A 14,529-nucleotide genomic window follows, 5' to 3' on the forward strand; every position below is an offset into this window, starting at 1 on the left:
TTGGCTGGGTGGGACATTTATCGCTCTCAGAACCTAATGAAATCAGAAATTACTTAGTCAATTAATTAAACAATAAGGCTTGAGAAGCCGGGAATTATTGTGTGCAGCGGCTCTTGGAAGAGGCTTGGTGGTTCAAAACTTCTTCCATTTAAGAGTGATGGAAGCCACTGTGTTCTTGGGTACCTTCAATGCTGCAGAAATGACCAATCATTTGAATTTACCACAGGTGGACTCCAATCAAGTTGAAGAAACATCTCAAGGATGATCAATGGAAACAGGATGGACCTGAGCTCAATTTCCAGCCTCATAGCAAAGGGTCTGAAAACGTACGTAAATAAGGTATTTTTAAAATATTTAATGGGTATTATGGCTCTTTCTGTGGTACTCAATTTGGGATATCATGTGAGGTAGACATGAGAAGCCGGGAATTATCGTGTGCAGCCGGAACTTGGAAGAGGCTTGGTGGTTCCAAACTTCTTCTATTTAAGAGTGATGGAAGCCACTGTGTTCTTGGGTACCTTCAATGCTGCAGAAATGACCAATCATTTGAATTTACCACAGGTGGACTCCAATCAAGTTGAAGAAACATCTCAAGGATGATCAATGGAAACAGGATGGACCTGAGCTCAATTTCCAGCCTCATAGCAAAGGGTCTGAAAATGTATGTAAATAAGGTATTTTTAAAATATTTTTTTCATTAATAAAAACTATATGTTATCGCTTTGTCATTATGTGGTATTGTGTGTAGATAGATTTTATTTTATTTCATCCATTTTAGTATAAGGCTGTAACGTAACAAAATGTGGAAAAAAGTAAGGGGTCTGAAAACTTTCCGAATGCACTGTACCTATGCAGGCTAGCTTCTTTTCCTTTGCTAGCCAGCCAACTAAATCTATCACTCAATCACATCAAGCAGCTGAAAAGACAGAAAACGATCTACATTTTTGTTTGTTTTACCTTGGATTATATTGCCATTTCTTTGGATATATCCATTACAATGACCCTGATAAATGAATTTGCCTGGCTCAGAGAAGCTGTCAGTCTGGTCACATTCATACAGATCGCATGGTGGAGGTCCCCAAAAAAACGGCAACATTGATCCACAGGTCGGAGAGGTAGACAGCAAGGTTTAGACAAACCTCAACTGTTTCAAACCAAATGCTAGCCTCTGGGCATTGGGAAATATTGAATATTACAAAATGTTTCCGCCCGGTTTCGAACCGGGGACCTTTCGCGTGTGAGGCAAACGTGATAACCACTACACTACGGAAACCGAATGATTGGAATGCTAAGGGTGTGACTGACTTTCGCGTGTGAGGCGAACGTGATAACCAACATACTACTGAAACTAAAGTCTGAATAGCAAATACTGAGAAGTGCGAAGGACCAATTTGTTAAAATGTGTTTCCGCCCGGTTTCGAACCGGGGACCTTTCACTTGTTAGGCAAACGTGATAACCACTACACTACAGAAACCCAATGAGTGGAATAGTAAGGGTGTGGCTGACTTTGGCTGGGTGGGACATTTATCGCTCTCAGAACCTAATGAAATCAGAAATGACTTAGTCAATTAATTAAACAATAAGGCTTGAGAAGCTGGGAATTATTGTGTGCAGCGGCTCTTGGAAGAGGCTTGGTGGTTCAAAACTTCTTCCATTTAAGAGTGATGGAAGCCACTGTGTTCTTGGGTACCTTCAATGCTGCAGAAATGACCAATCATTTGAATTTACCACAGGTGGACTCCAATCAAGTTGAAGAAACATCTCAAGGATGATCAATGGAAACAGGATGGACCTGAGCTCAATTTCCAGCCTCATAGCAAAGGGTCTGAAAATGTATGTAAATAAGGTATTTTTAAAATATTTTTTTCATTAATAAAAACTATATGTTATCGCTTTGTCATTATGTGGTATTGTGTGTAGATAGATTTTATTTTATTTCATCCATTTTAGTATAAGGCTGTAACGTAACAAAATGTGGAAAAAAGTAAGGGGTCTGAAAACTTTCCGAATGCACTGTACCTAGCTTCTTTTCCTTTGCTAGCCAGCCAACTAAATCTATCACTCAATCACATCAAGCAGCTGAAATGACAGAAAACGATCTACATTTTTGTTTGTTTTACCTTGGATTATATTGCCATTTCTTTGGATATATCCATTACAATGACCCTGATAAATGAATTTGCCTGGCTCAGAGAAGCTGTCAGTCTGGTCACATTCATACAGATCGCATGGTGGAGGTCCCCAAAAAAACGGCAACATTGATCCACAGGTCGGAGAGGTAGACAGCAAGGTTTAGACAAACCTCAACTGTTTCAAACCAAATGCTAGCCTCTGGGCATTGGGAAATATTGAATATTACAAAATGATTCCGCCCGTTTCGAACCAGGGACCTTTCGCGTGTGAGGCAAACGTGATAACCACTACACTACGGAAACCCAATGATTGGAAAACTAAGGGTGTGACTGACTTTCGCGTGTGAGGCGAACGTGATAACCAACATACTACTGAAACTAAAGTCTGAATAACAAATACTGAGAAGTGCGAAGGACCAATTTGTTAAAATGTGTTTCCGCCCGGTCTCGAACCGGGGAACTTTCGCGTGTTAGGCGAACGTGATAACCACTACACTACAGAAACCCAATGAGTGGAATACTAAGGGTGTGGCTGACTTTGGCTGGGTGGGACATTTATCGCTCTCAGAACCTAATGAAATCAGAAATTACTTAGTCAATTAATTAAACAATAAGGCTTGAGAAGCCGGGAATTATTGTGTGCAGCGGCTCTTGGAAGAGGCTTGGTGGTTCAAAACTTCTTCCATTTAAGAGTGATGGAAGCCACTGTGTTCTTGGGTACCTTCAATGCTGCAGAAATGACCAATCATTTGAATTTACCACAGGTGGACTCCAATCAAGTTGAAGAAACATCTCAAGGATGATCAATGGAAACAGGATGGACCTGAGCTCAATTTCCAGCCTCATAGCAAAGGGTCTGAAAACGTACGTAAATAAGGTATTTTTAAAATATTTAATGGGTATTATGGCTCTTTCTGTGGTACTCAATTTGGGATATTATGTGAGGTAGACATGATAAGCCGGGAATTATCGTGTGCAGCCGGAACTTGGAAGAGGCTTGGTGGTTCCAAACTTCTTCTATTTAAGAGTGATGGAAGCCACTGTGTTCTTGGGTACCTTCAATGCTGCAGAAATGACCAATCATTTGAATTTACCACAGGTGGACTCCAATCAAGTTGAAGAAACATCTCAAGGATGATCAATGGAAACAGGATGGACCTGAGCTCAATTTCCAGCCTCATAGCAAAGGGTCTGAAAACGTACGTAAATAAGGTATTTTTAAAATATTTAATGGGTATTATGGCTCTTTCTGTGGTACTCAATTTGGGATATTATGTGAGGTAGACATGAGAAGCCGGGAATTATCGTGTGCAGCCGGAACTTGGAAGAGGCTTGGTGGTTCCAAACTTCTTCTATTTAAGAGTGATGGAAGCCACTGTGTTCTTGGGTACCTTCAATGCTGCAGAAATGACCAATCATTTGAATTTACCACAGGTGGACTCCAATCAGGTTGAAGAAACATCTCAAGGATGATCAATGGAAACAGGATGGACCTGAGCTCAATTTCCAGCCTCATAGCAAAGGGTCTGAAAATGTATGTAAATAAGGTATTTTTAAAATATTTTTTTCATTAATAAAAACTATATGCTATCGCTTTGTCATTATGTGGTATTGTGTGTAGATAGATTTTATTTTATTTCATCCATTTTAGTATAAGGCTGTAACGTAACAAAATGTGGAAAAAAGTAAGGGGTCTGAAAACTTTCCGAATGCACTGTACCTATGCAGGCTAGCTTCTTTTCCTTTGCTAGCCAGCCAACTAAATCTATCACACAATCACATCAAGCAGCTGACATGACAGAAAACGATCTACATTTTTGTTTGTTTTACCTTGGATTATATTGCCATTTCTTTGGATATATCCATTACAATGACCCTGATAAATGAATTTGCCTGGCTCAGAGAAGCTGTCAGTCTGGTCACATTCATACAGATCGCATGGTGGAGGTCCCCAAAAAAACGGCAACATTGATCCACAGGTCGGAGAGGTAGACAGCAAGGTTTAGACAAACCTCAACTGTTTCAAACCAAATGCTAGCCTCTGGGCATTGGGAAATATTGAATATTACAAAATGTTTCCGCCCGGTTTCGAACCGGGGACCTTTCGCGTGTGAGGCGAACGTGAAAACCAATACACTACTGAAACTAAAGTCTGAACAGCAAATACTGAGAAGTGCGAAGGACCAATTTGTTAAAATGTGTTTCGGCCCGGTCTCGAACCGGGGACCTTTCGCGTGTGAGGCAAACGTGATAACCACTACACTACGGAAACCCAATGATTGGAAAACTAAGGGTGTGACTGACTTTCGCGTGTGAGGCGAACGTGATAACCAACATACTACTGAAACTAAAGTCTGAATAACAAATACTGAGAAGTGCGAAGGACCAATTTGTTAAAATGTGTTTCCGCCCGGTCTCGAACCGGGGACCTTTCGCGTGTTAGGCGAACGTGATAACCACTACACTACAGAAACCCAATGAGTGGAATACTAAGGGTGTGGCTGACTTTGGCTGGGTGGGACATTTATCGCTCTCAGAACCTAATGAAATCAGAAATTACTTAGTCAATTAATTAAACAATAAGGCTTGAGAAGCCGGGAATTATTGTGTGCAGCGGCTCTTGGAAGAGGCTTGGTGGTTCAAAACTTCTTCCATTTCAGAGTGATGGAAGCCACTGTGTTCTTGGGTACCTTCAATGCTGCAGAAATGACCAATCATTTGAATTTACCACAGGTGGACTCCAATCAAGTTGAAGAAACATCTCAAGGATGATCAATGGAAACAGGATGGACCTGAGCTCAATTTCCAGCCTCATAGCAAAGGGTCTGAAAACGTACGTAAATAAGGTATTTTGAAAATATTTAATGGGTATTATGGCTCTTTCTGTGGTACTCAATTTGGGATATTATGTGAGGTAGACATGAGAAGCCGGGAATTATCGTGTGCAGCCGGAACTTGGAAGAGGCTTGGTGGTTCCAAACTTCTTCTATTTAAGAGTGATGGAAGCCACTGTGTTCTTGGGTACCTTCAATGCTGCAGAAATGACCAATCATTTGAATTTACCACAGGTGGACTCCAATCAAGTTGAAGAAACATCTCAAGGATGATCAATGGAAACAGGATGGACCTGAGCTCAATTTCCAGCCTCATAGCAAAGGGTCTGAAAATGTATGTAAATAAGGTATTTTTAAAATATTTTTTTCATTAATAAAAACTATATGTTATCGCTTTGTCATTATGTGGTATTGTGTGTAGATAGATTTTATTTTATTTCATCCATTTTAGTATAAGGCTGTAATGTAACAAAATGTGGAAAAAAGTAAGGGGTCTGAAAACTTTCCGAATGCACTGTACCTATGCAGGCTAGCTTCTTTTCCTTTGCTAGCCAGCCAACTAAATCTATCACACAATCACATCAAGCAGCTGAAATGACAGAAAACGATCTACATTTTTGTTTGTTTTACCTTGGATTATATTGCCATTTCTTTGGATATATCCATTACAATGACCCTGATAAATGAATTTGCCTGGCTCAGAGAAGCTGTCAGTCTGGTCACATTCATACAGATCGCATGGTGGAGGTCCCCAAAAAAACGGCAACATTGATCCACAGGTCGGAGAGGTAGACAGCAAGGTTTAGACAAACCTCAACTGTTTCGACAAACCTCAACTGTTTCAAACCAAATGCTAGCCTCTGGGCATTGGGAAATATTGAATATTACAAAATGATTCCGCCCGGTTTCGAACCGGGGACCTTTCGCGTGTGAGGCGAACGTGATAACCAGCACACTACAGAAACCCAATGATTGGAAAACTAAGGGTGTGACTGACTTTCGCGTGTGAGGCGAACGTGATAACCAACATACTACTGAAACTAAAGTCTGAATAACAAATACTGAGAAGTGCGAAGGACCAATTTGTTAAAATGTGTTTCCGCCCGGTCTCGAACCGGGGACCTTTCGCGTGTTAGGCGAACGTGATAACCACTACACTACAGAAACCCAATGAGTGGAATACTAAGGGTGTGGTTGACTTTGGCTGGGTGGGACATTTATCGCTCTCAGAACCTAATGAAATCAGAAATTACTTAGTCAATTAATTAAACAATAAGGCTTGAGAAGCCGGGAATTATTGTGTGCAGCGGCTCTTGGAAGAGGCTTGGTGGTTCAAAACTTCTTCCATTTAAGAGTGATGGAAGCCACTGTGTTCTTGGGTACCTTCAATGCTGCAGAAATGACCAATCATTTGAATTTACCACAGGTGGACTCCAATCAAGTTGAAGAAACATCTCAAGGATGATCAATGGAAACAGGATGGACCTGAGCTCAATTTCCAGCCTCATAGCAAAGGGTCTGAAAACGTACGTAAATAAGGTATTTTTAAAATATTTAATGGGTATTATGGCTCTTTCTGTGGTACTCAATTTGGGATATCATGTGAGGTAGACATGAGAAGCCGGGAATTATCGTGTGCAGCCGGAACTTGGAAGAGGCTTGGTGGTTCCAAACTTATTCTATTTAAGAGTGATGGAAGCCACTGTGTTCTTGGGTACCTTCAATGCTGCAGAAATGACCAATCATTTGAATTTACCACAGGTGGACTCCAATCAAGTTGAAGAAACATCTCAAGGATGATCAATGGAAACAGGATGGACCTGAGCTCAATTTCCAGCCTCATAGCAAAGGGTCTGAAAATGTATGTAAATAAGGTATTTTTAAAATATTTTTTTCATTAATAAAAACTATATGTTATCGCTTTGTCATTATGTGGTATTGTGTGTAGATAGATTTAATTTTATTTCATCCATTTTAGTATAAGGCTGTAACGTAACAAAATGTGGAAAAAAGTAAGGGCTCTGAAAACTTTCCGAATGCACTGTACCTATGCAGGCTAGCTTCTTTTCCTTTGCTAGCCAGCCAACTAAATCTATCACACAATCACATCAAGCAGCTGAAATGACAGAAAACGATCTACATTTTTGTTTGTTTTACCTTGGATTATATTGCCATTTCTTTGGATATATCCATTACAATGACCCTGATAAATGAATTTGCCTGGCTCAGAGAAGCTGTCAGTCTGGTCACATTCATACAGATCGCATGGTGGAGGTCCCCAAAAAAACGGCAACATTGATCCACAGGTCGGAGAGGTAGACAGCAAGGTTTAGACAAACCTCAACTGTTTCAAACCAAATGCTAGTCTCTGGGCATTGGGAAATATTGAATATTACAAAATGCTTCCGCCCGGTTTCGAACCGGGGACCTTTCGCTTGTGAGGCGAACGTGATAACCACTACACTACGGAAACCAAATGATTGGAATGCTAAGGGTGTGACTGACTTTCGCGTGTGAGGCGAACGTGATAACCAACATACTACTGAAACTAAAGTCTGAATAGCAAATACTGAGAAGTGCGAAGGACCAATTTGTTAAAATGTGTTTCCGCCCGGTCTCGAACCGGGGACCTTTCACTTGTTAGGCAAACGTGATAACCACTACACTACAGAAACCCAATGAGTGGAATAGTAAGGGTGTGGCTGACTTTGGCTGGGTGGGACATTTATCGCTCTCAGAACCTAATGAAATCAGAAATGACTTAGTCAATTAATTAAACAATAAGGCTTGAGAAGCTGGGAATTATTGTGTGCAGCGGCTCTTGGAAGAGGCTTGGTGGTTCAAAACTTCTTCCATTTAAGAGTGATGGAAGCCACTGTGTTCTTGGGTACCTTCAATGCTGCAGAAATGACCAATCATTTGAATTTACCACAGGTGGACTCCAATCAAGTTGAAGAAACATCTCAAGGATGATCAATGGAAACAGGATGGACCTGAGCTCAATTTCCAGCCTCATAGCAAAGGGTCTGAAAATGTATGTAAATAAGGTATTTTTAAAATATTTTTTTCATTAATAAAAACTATATGTTATCGCTTTGTCATTATGTGGTATTGTGTGTAGATAGATTTTATTTTATTTCATCCATTTTAGTATAAGGCTGTAACGTAACAAAATGTGGAAAAAAGTAAGGGGTCTGAAAACTTTCCGAATGCACTGTACCTATGCAGGCTAGCTTCTTTTCCTTTGCTAGCCAGCCAACTAAATCTATCACTCAATCACATCAAGCAGCTGAAAAGACAGAAAACGATCTACATTTTTGTTTGTTTTACCTTGGATTATATTGCCATTTCTTTGGATATATCCATTACAATGACCCTGATAAATGAATTTGCCTGGCTCAGAGAAGCTGTCAGTCTGGTCACATTCATACAGATCGCATGGTGGAGGTCCCCAAAAAAACGGCAACATTGATCCACAGGTCGGAGAGGTAGACAGCAAGGTTTAGACAAACCTCAACTGTTTCAAACCAAATGCTAGCCTCTGGGCATTGGGAAATATTGAATATTACAAAATGTTTCCGCCCGGTTTCGAACCAGGGACCTTTCACGTGTGAGGCGAACGTGATAACCACTACGCTACGGAAACCGAATGATTGGAATGCTAAGGGTGTGACTGATTTTCGCGTGTGAGGCGAACGTGATAACCAACATACTACTGAAACTAAAGTCTGAATAGCAAATACTGAGAAGTGCGAAGGACCAATTTGTTAAAATGTGTTTCCGCCCGGTCTCGAACCGGGGACCTTTCACTTGTTAGGCAAACGTGATAACCACTACACTACAGAAACCCAATGAGTGGAATAGTAAGGGTGTGGCTGACTTTGGCTGGGTGGGACATTTATCGCTCTCAGAACCTAATGAAATCAGAAATGACTTAGTCAATTAATTAAACAATAAGGCTTGAGAAGCTGGGAATTATTGTGTGCAGCGGCTCTTGGAAGAGGCTTGGTGGTTCAAAACTTCTTCCATTTAAGAGTGATGGAAGCCACTGTGTTCTTGGGTACCTTCAATGCTGCAGAAATGACCAATCATTTGAATTTACCACAGGTGGACTCCAATCAAGTTGAAGAAACATCTCAAGGATGATCAATGGAAACAGGATGGACCTGAGCTCAATTTCCAGCCTCATAGCAAAGGGTCTGAAAATGTATGTAAATAAGGTATTTTTAAAATATTTTTTTCATTAATAAAAACTATATGTTATCGCTTTGTCATTATGTGGTATTGTGTGTAGATAGATTTTATTTTATTTCATCCATTTTAGTATAAGGCTGTAACGTAACAAAATGTGGAAAAAAGTAAGGGGTCTGAAAACTTTCCGAATGCACTGTACCTATGCAGGCTAGCTTCTTTTCCTTTGCTAGCCAGCCAACTAAATCTATCACTCAATCACATCAAGCAGCTGAAAAGACAGAAAACGATCTACATTTTTGTTTGTTTTACCTTGGATTATATTGCCATTTCTTTGGATATATCCATTACAATGACCCTGATAAATGAATTTGCCTGGCTCAGAGAAGCTGTCAGTCTGGTCACATTCATACAGATCGCATGGTGCAGGTCCCCAAAAAAACGGCAACATTGATCCACAGGTCGGAGAGGTAGACAGCAAGGTTTAGACAAACCTCAACTGTTTCAAACCAAATGCTAGCCTCTGGGCATTGGGAAATATTGAATATTACAAAATGTTTCCGCCCGGTTTCGAACCGGGGACCTTTCGCATGTGAGGCAAACGTGATAACCACAACACTACGGAAACCGAATGATTGGAATGCTAAGGGTGTGACTGACTTTCGCGTGTGAGGCGAACGTGATAACCAACATACTACTGAAACTAAAGTCTGAATAGCAAATACTGAGAAGTGCGAAGGACCAATTTGTTAAAATGTGTTTCCGCCCGGTCTCGAACCGGGGACCTTTCACTTGTTAGGCAAACGTGATAACCACTACACTGCAGAAACCCAATGAGTGGAATAGTAAGGGTGTGGCTGACTTTGGCTGGGTGGGACATTTATCGCTCTCAGAACCTAATGAAATCAGAAATGACTTAGTCAATTAATTAAACAATAAGGCTTGAGAAGCTGGGAATTATTGTGTGCAGCGGCTCTTGGAAGAGGCTTGGTGGTTCAAAACTTCTTCCATTTAAGAGTGATGGAAGCCACTGTGTTCTTGGGTACCTTCAATGCTGCAGAAATGACCAATCATTTGAACTTACCACAGGTGGACTCCAATCAAGTTGAAGAAACATCTCAAGGATGATCAATGGAAACAGGATGGACCTGAGCTCAATTTCCAGCCTCATAGCAAAGGGTCTGAAAATGTATGTAAATAAGGTATTTTTAAAATATTTTTTTCATTAATAAAAACTATATGTTATCGCTTTGTCATTATGTGGTATTGTGTGTAGATAGATTTTATTTTATTTCATCCATTTTAGTATAAGGCTGTAACGTAACAAAATGTGGAAAAAAGTAAGGGGTCTGAAAACTTTCCGAATGCACTGTACCTATGCAGGCTAGCTTCTTTTCCTTTGCTAGCCAGCCAACTAAATCTATCACACAATCACATCAAGCAGCTGAAATGACAGAAAACGATCTACATTTTTGTTTGTTTTACCTTGGATTATATTGCCATTTCTTTGGATATATCCATTACAATGACCCTGATAAATGAATTTGCCTGGCTCAGAGAAGCTGTCAGTCTGGTCACATTCATACAGATCGCATGGTGGAGGTCCCCAAAAAAACGGCAACATTGATCCACAGGTCAGAGAGGTAGACAGCAAGGTTTAGACAAACCTCAACTGTTTCAAACCAAATGCTAGCCTCTGGGTATTGGGAAATATTGAATATTACAAAATGTTTCCGCCCGGTTTCGAACCTGGGACCTTTCGCGTGTGAGGCAAACGTGATAACCACTACACTACGGAAACCGAATGATTGGAAAACGAAGGGTGTGACTGACTTTCGCGTGTGAGGCGAACGTGATAACCAATACACTACTGAAACTAAAGTCTGAATAGCAAATACTGAGAAGTGCGAAGGACCAATTTGTTAAAATGTGTTTCCGCCCGGTCTCGAACCGGGGACCTTTCGCGTGTTAGGCGAACGTGATAACCACTACACTACGGAAACCCAATGAGTGGATTACTAAGGGTGTGGCTGACTTTGGCTGGGTGGGACATTTATCGCTCTCAGAACCTAATGAAATCAGAAATTACTTAGTCAATTAATTAAACAATAAGGCTTGAGAAGCCGGGAATTATTGTGTGCAGCGGCTCTTGGAAGAGGCTTGGTGGTTCAAAACTTCTTCCATTTAAGAGTGATGGAAGCCACTGTGTTCTTGGGTACCTTCAATGCTGCAGAAATGACCAATCATTTGAATTTACCACAGGTGGACTCCAATCAAGTTGAAGAAACATCTCAAGGATGATCAATGGAAACAGGATGGACCTGAGCTCAATTTCCAGTCTCATAGCAAAGGGTCTGAAAACGTACGTAAATAAGGTATTTTTAAAATATTTAATGGGTATTATGGCTCTTTCTGTGGAACTCAATTTGGGATATTATGTGAGGTAGACATGAGAAGCCGGGAATTATCGTGTGCAGCGGCTCTTGGAAGAGGCTTGGTGGTTCAAAACTTCTTCCATTTAAGAGTGATGGAAGCCACTGTGTTCTTGGGTACCTTCAATGCTGCAGAAATGACCAATCATTTGAATTTACCACAGGTGGACTCCAATCAAGTTGAAGAAACATCTCAAGGATGATCAATGGAAACAGGATGGACCTGAGCTCAATTTCCAGCCTCATAGCAAAGGGTCTGAAAATGTATGTAAATAAGGTATTTTTAAAATATTTTTTTCATTAATAAAAACTATATGTTATCGCTTTGTCATTATGTGGTATTGTGTGTAGATAGATTTTATTTTATTTCATCCATTTTAGTATAAGGCGTAACAAAATGTGGAAAAAAGTAAGGGGTCTGAAAACTTTCCGAATGCACTGTACCTATGCAGGCTAGCTTCTTTTCCTTTGCTAGCCAGCCAACTAAATCTACCACACAATCACATCAAGCAGCTGAAATGACAGAAAACGATCTACATTTTTGTATGTTTTACCTTGGATTATATTGCCATTTCTTTGGATATATCCATTACAATGACCCTGATAAATGAATTTGCCTGGCTCAGAGAAGCTGTCAGTCTGGTCACATTCATACAGATCGCATGGTGGAGGTCCCCCAAAAAACGGCAACATTGATCCACAGGTCGGAGAGGTAGACAGCAAGGTTTAGACAAACCTCAACTGTTTCAAACCAAATGCTAGCCTCTGGGCATTGGGAAATATTGAATATTACAAAATGTTTCCGCCCGGTTTCGAACCGGGGACCTTCCGCGTGTGAGGCGAACATGATAACCACTACACTACGGAAACCGAATGATTGGAAAACTAAGGGTGTGACTGACTTTCGCGTGTGAGGCGAACGTGATAACCAATACACTACTGAAACTAAAGTCTGAATAGCAAATACTGAGAAGTGCGAAGGACCAATTTGTTAAAATGTGTTTCCGCCCGGTCTCGAACCGGGGACCTTTCGCGTGTTAGGCGAACGTGATAACCACTACACTACGGAAACCCAATGAGTAGAATGCTAAGTGGCTGACTTTGGCTGGGTGGGACAATTATCGCTCTCAGAACCTAATGAAATCAGAAATTACTTAGTCAATTAATTAAACAATAAGGCTTGAGAAGCCGGGAATTATTGTGTGCAGCGGCTCTTGGAAGAGGCTTGGTGGTTCAAAACTTCTTCCATTTAAGAGTGATGGAAGCCACTGTGTTCTTGGGTACCTTCAATGCTGCAGAAATGACCAATCATTTGAATTTACCACAGGTGGACTCCAATCAAGTTGAAGAAACATCTCAAGGATGATCAATGGAAACAGGATGGACCTGAGCTCAATTTCCAGCCTCATAGCAAAGGGTCTGAAAATGTATGTAAATAAGGTATTTTTAAAATATTTTTTTCATTAATAAAAACTATATGTTATCGCTTTGTCATTATGTGGTATTGTGTGTAGATAGATTTTATTTTATTTCATCCATTTTAGTATAAGGCTGTAACGTAACAAAATGTGGAAAAAAGTAAGGGGTCTGAAAACTTTCCGAATGCACTGTACCTATGCAGGCTAGCTTCTTTTCCTTTGCTAGCCAGCCAACTAAATCTATCACTCAATCACATCAAGCAGCTGAAAAGACAGAAAACGATCTACATTTTTGTTTGTTTTACCTTGGATTATATTGCCATTTCTTTGGATATATCCATTACAATGACCCTGATAAATGAATTTGCCTGGCTCAGAGAAGCTGTCAGTCTGGTCACATTCATACAGATCGCATGGTGCAGGTCCCCAAAAAAACGGCAACATTGATCCACAGGTCGGAGAGGTAGACAGCAAGGTTTAGACAAACCTCAACTGTTTCAAACCAAATGCTAGCCTCTGGGCATTGGGAAATATTGAATATTACAAAATGTTTCCGCCCGGTTTCGAACCGGGGACCTTTCGCATGTGAGGCAAACGTGATAACCACTACACTACGGAAACCGAATGATTGGAATGCTAAGGGTGTGACTGACTTTCGCGTGTGAGGCGAACGTGATAACCAACATACTACTGAAACTAAAGTCTGAATAGCAAATACTGAGAAGTGCGAAGGACCAATTTGTTAAAATGTGTTTCCGCCCGGTCTCGAACCGGGGACCTTTCACTTGTTAGGCAAACGTGATAACCACTACACTACAGAAACCCAATGAGTGGAATAGTAAGGGTGTGGCTGACTTTGGCTGGGTGGGACATTTATCGCTCTCAGAACCTAATGAAATCAGAAATGACTTAGTCAATTAATTAAACAATAAGGCTTGAGAAGCTGGGAATTATTGTGTGCAGCGGCTCTTGGAAGAGGCTTGGTGGTTCAAAACTTCTTCCATTTAAGAGTGATGGAAGCCACTGTGTTCTTGGGTACCTTCAATGCTGCAGAAATGACCAATCATTTGAATTTACCACAGGTGGACTCCAATCAAGTTGAAGAAACATCTCAAGGATGATCAATGGAAACAGGATGGACCTGAGCTCAATTTCCAGTCTCATAGCAAAGGGTCTGAAAACGTACGTAAATAAGGTATTTTTAAAATATTTAATGGGTATTATGGCTCTTTCTGTGGAACTCAATTTGGGATATTATGTGAGGTAGACATGAGAAGCCGGGAATTATCGTGTGCAGCGGCTCTTGGAAGAGGCTTGGTGGTTCAAAACTTCTTCCATTTAAGAGTGATGGAAGCCACTGTGTTCTTGGGTACCTTCAATGCTGCAGAAATGACCAATCATTTGAATTTACCACAGGTGGACTCCAATCAAGTTGAAGAAACATCTCAAGGATGATCAATGGAAACAGGATGGACCTGAGCTCAATTTCCAGCCTCATAGCAAAGGGTCTGAAAATGTATG

At 40.7% G+C, this 14,529-nt stretch overlaps 5 non-coding genes across 5 annotated transcripts; all 5 read right to left on the reverse strand.

The window, feature by feature from the left end:
• Positions 1-4,534: 4,534 nt before the first annotated feature.
• trnav-aac (transfer RNA valine (anticodon AAC)) lies at positions 4,535-4,607 on the reverse strand. Its single transcript has one exon. It is a non-coding gene; the product is annotated as a tRNA-Val (tRNA).
• A 1,454-nt stretch (positions 4,608-6,061) lies between these two features.
• On the reverse strand, positions 6,062-6,134 carry trnav-aac (transfer RNA valine (anticodon AAC)). Its single transcript has one exon. It is a non-coding gene; the product is annotated as a tRNA-Val (tRNA).
• A 1,233-nt stretch (positions 6,135-7,367) lies between these two features.
• trnav-cac (transfer RNA valine (anticodon CAC)) lies at positions 7,368-7,440 on the reverse strand. Its single transcript has one exon. It is a non-coding gene; the product is annotated as a tRNA-Val (tRNA).
• Positions 7,441-11,088: 3,648 nt separating this feature from the next.
• trnav-aac (transfer RNA valine (anticodon AAC)) lies at positions 11,089-11,161 on the reverse strand. The gene has a single exon. It is a non-coding gene; the product is annotated as a tRNA-Val (tRNA).
• Positions 11,162-12,589: 1,428 nt separating this feature from the next.
• trnav-aac (transfer RNA valine (anticodon AAC)) lies at positions 12,590-12,662 on the reverse strand. Its single transcript has one exon. It is a non-coding gene; the product is annotated as a tRNA-Val (tRNA).
• Positions 12,663-14,529: the final 1,867 nt, after the last annotated feature.

The sequence above is a fragment of the Oncorhynchus mykiss genome, chromosome 8 (genome assembly GCF_057628025.1).
Source record: "Oncorhynchus mykiss isolate SJ-2025 chromosome 8, ASM5762802v1, whole genome shotgun sequence".
Classification (NCBI taxonomy): Eukaryota; Metazoa; Chordata; class Actinopteri; order Salmoniformes; family Salmonidae; genus Oncorhynchus; species Oncorhynchus mykiss.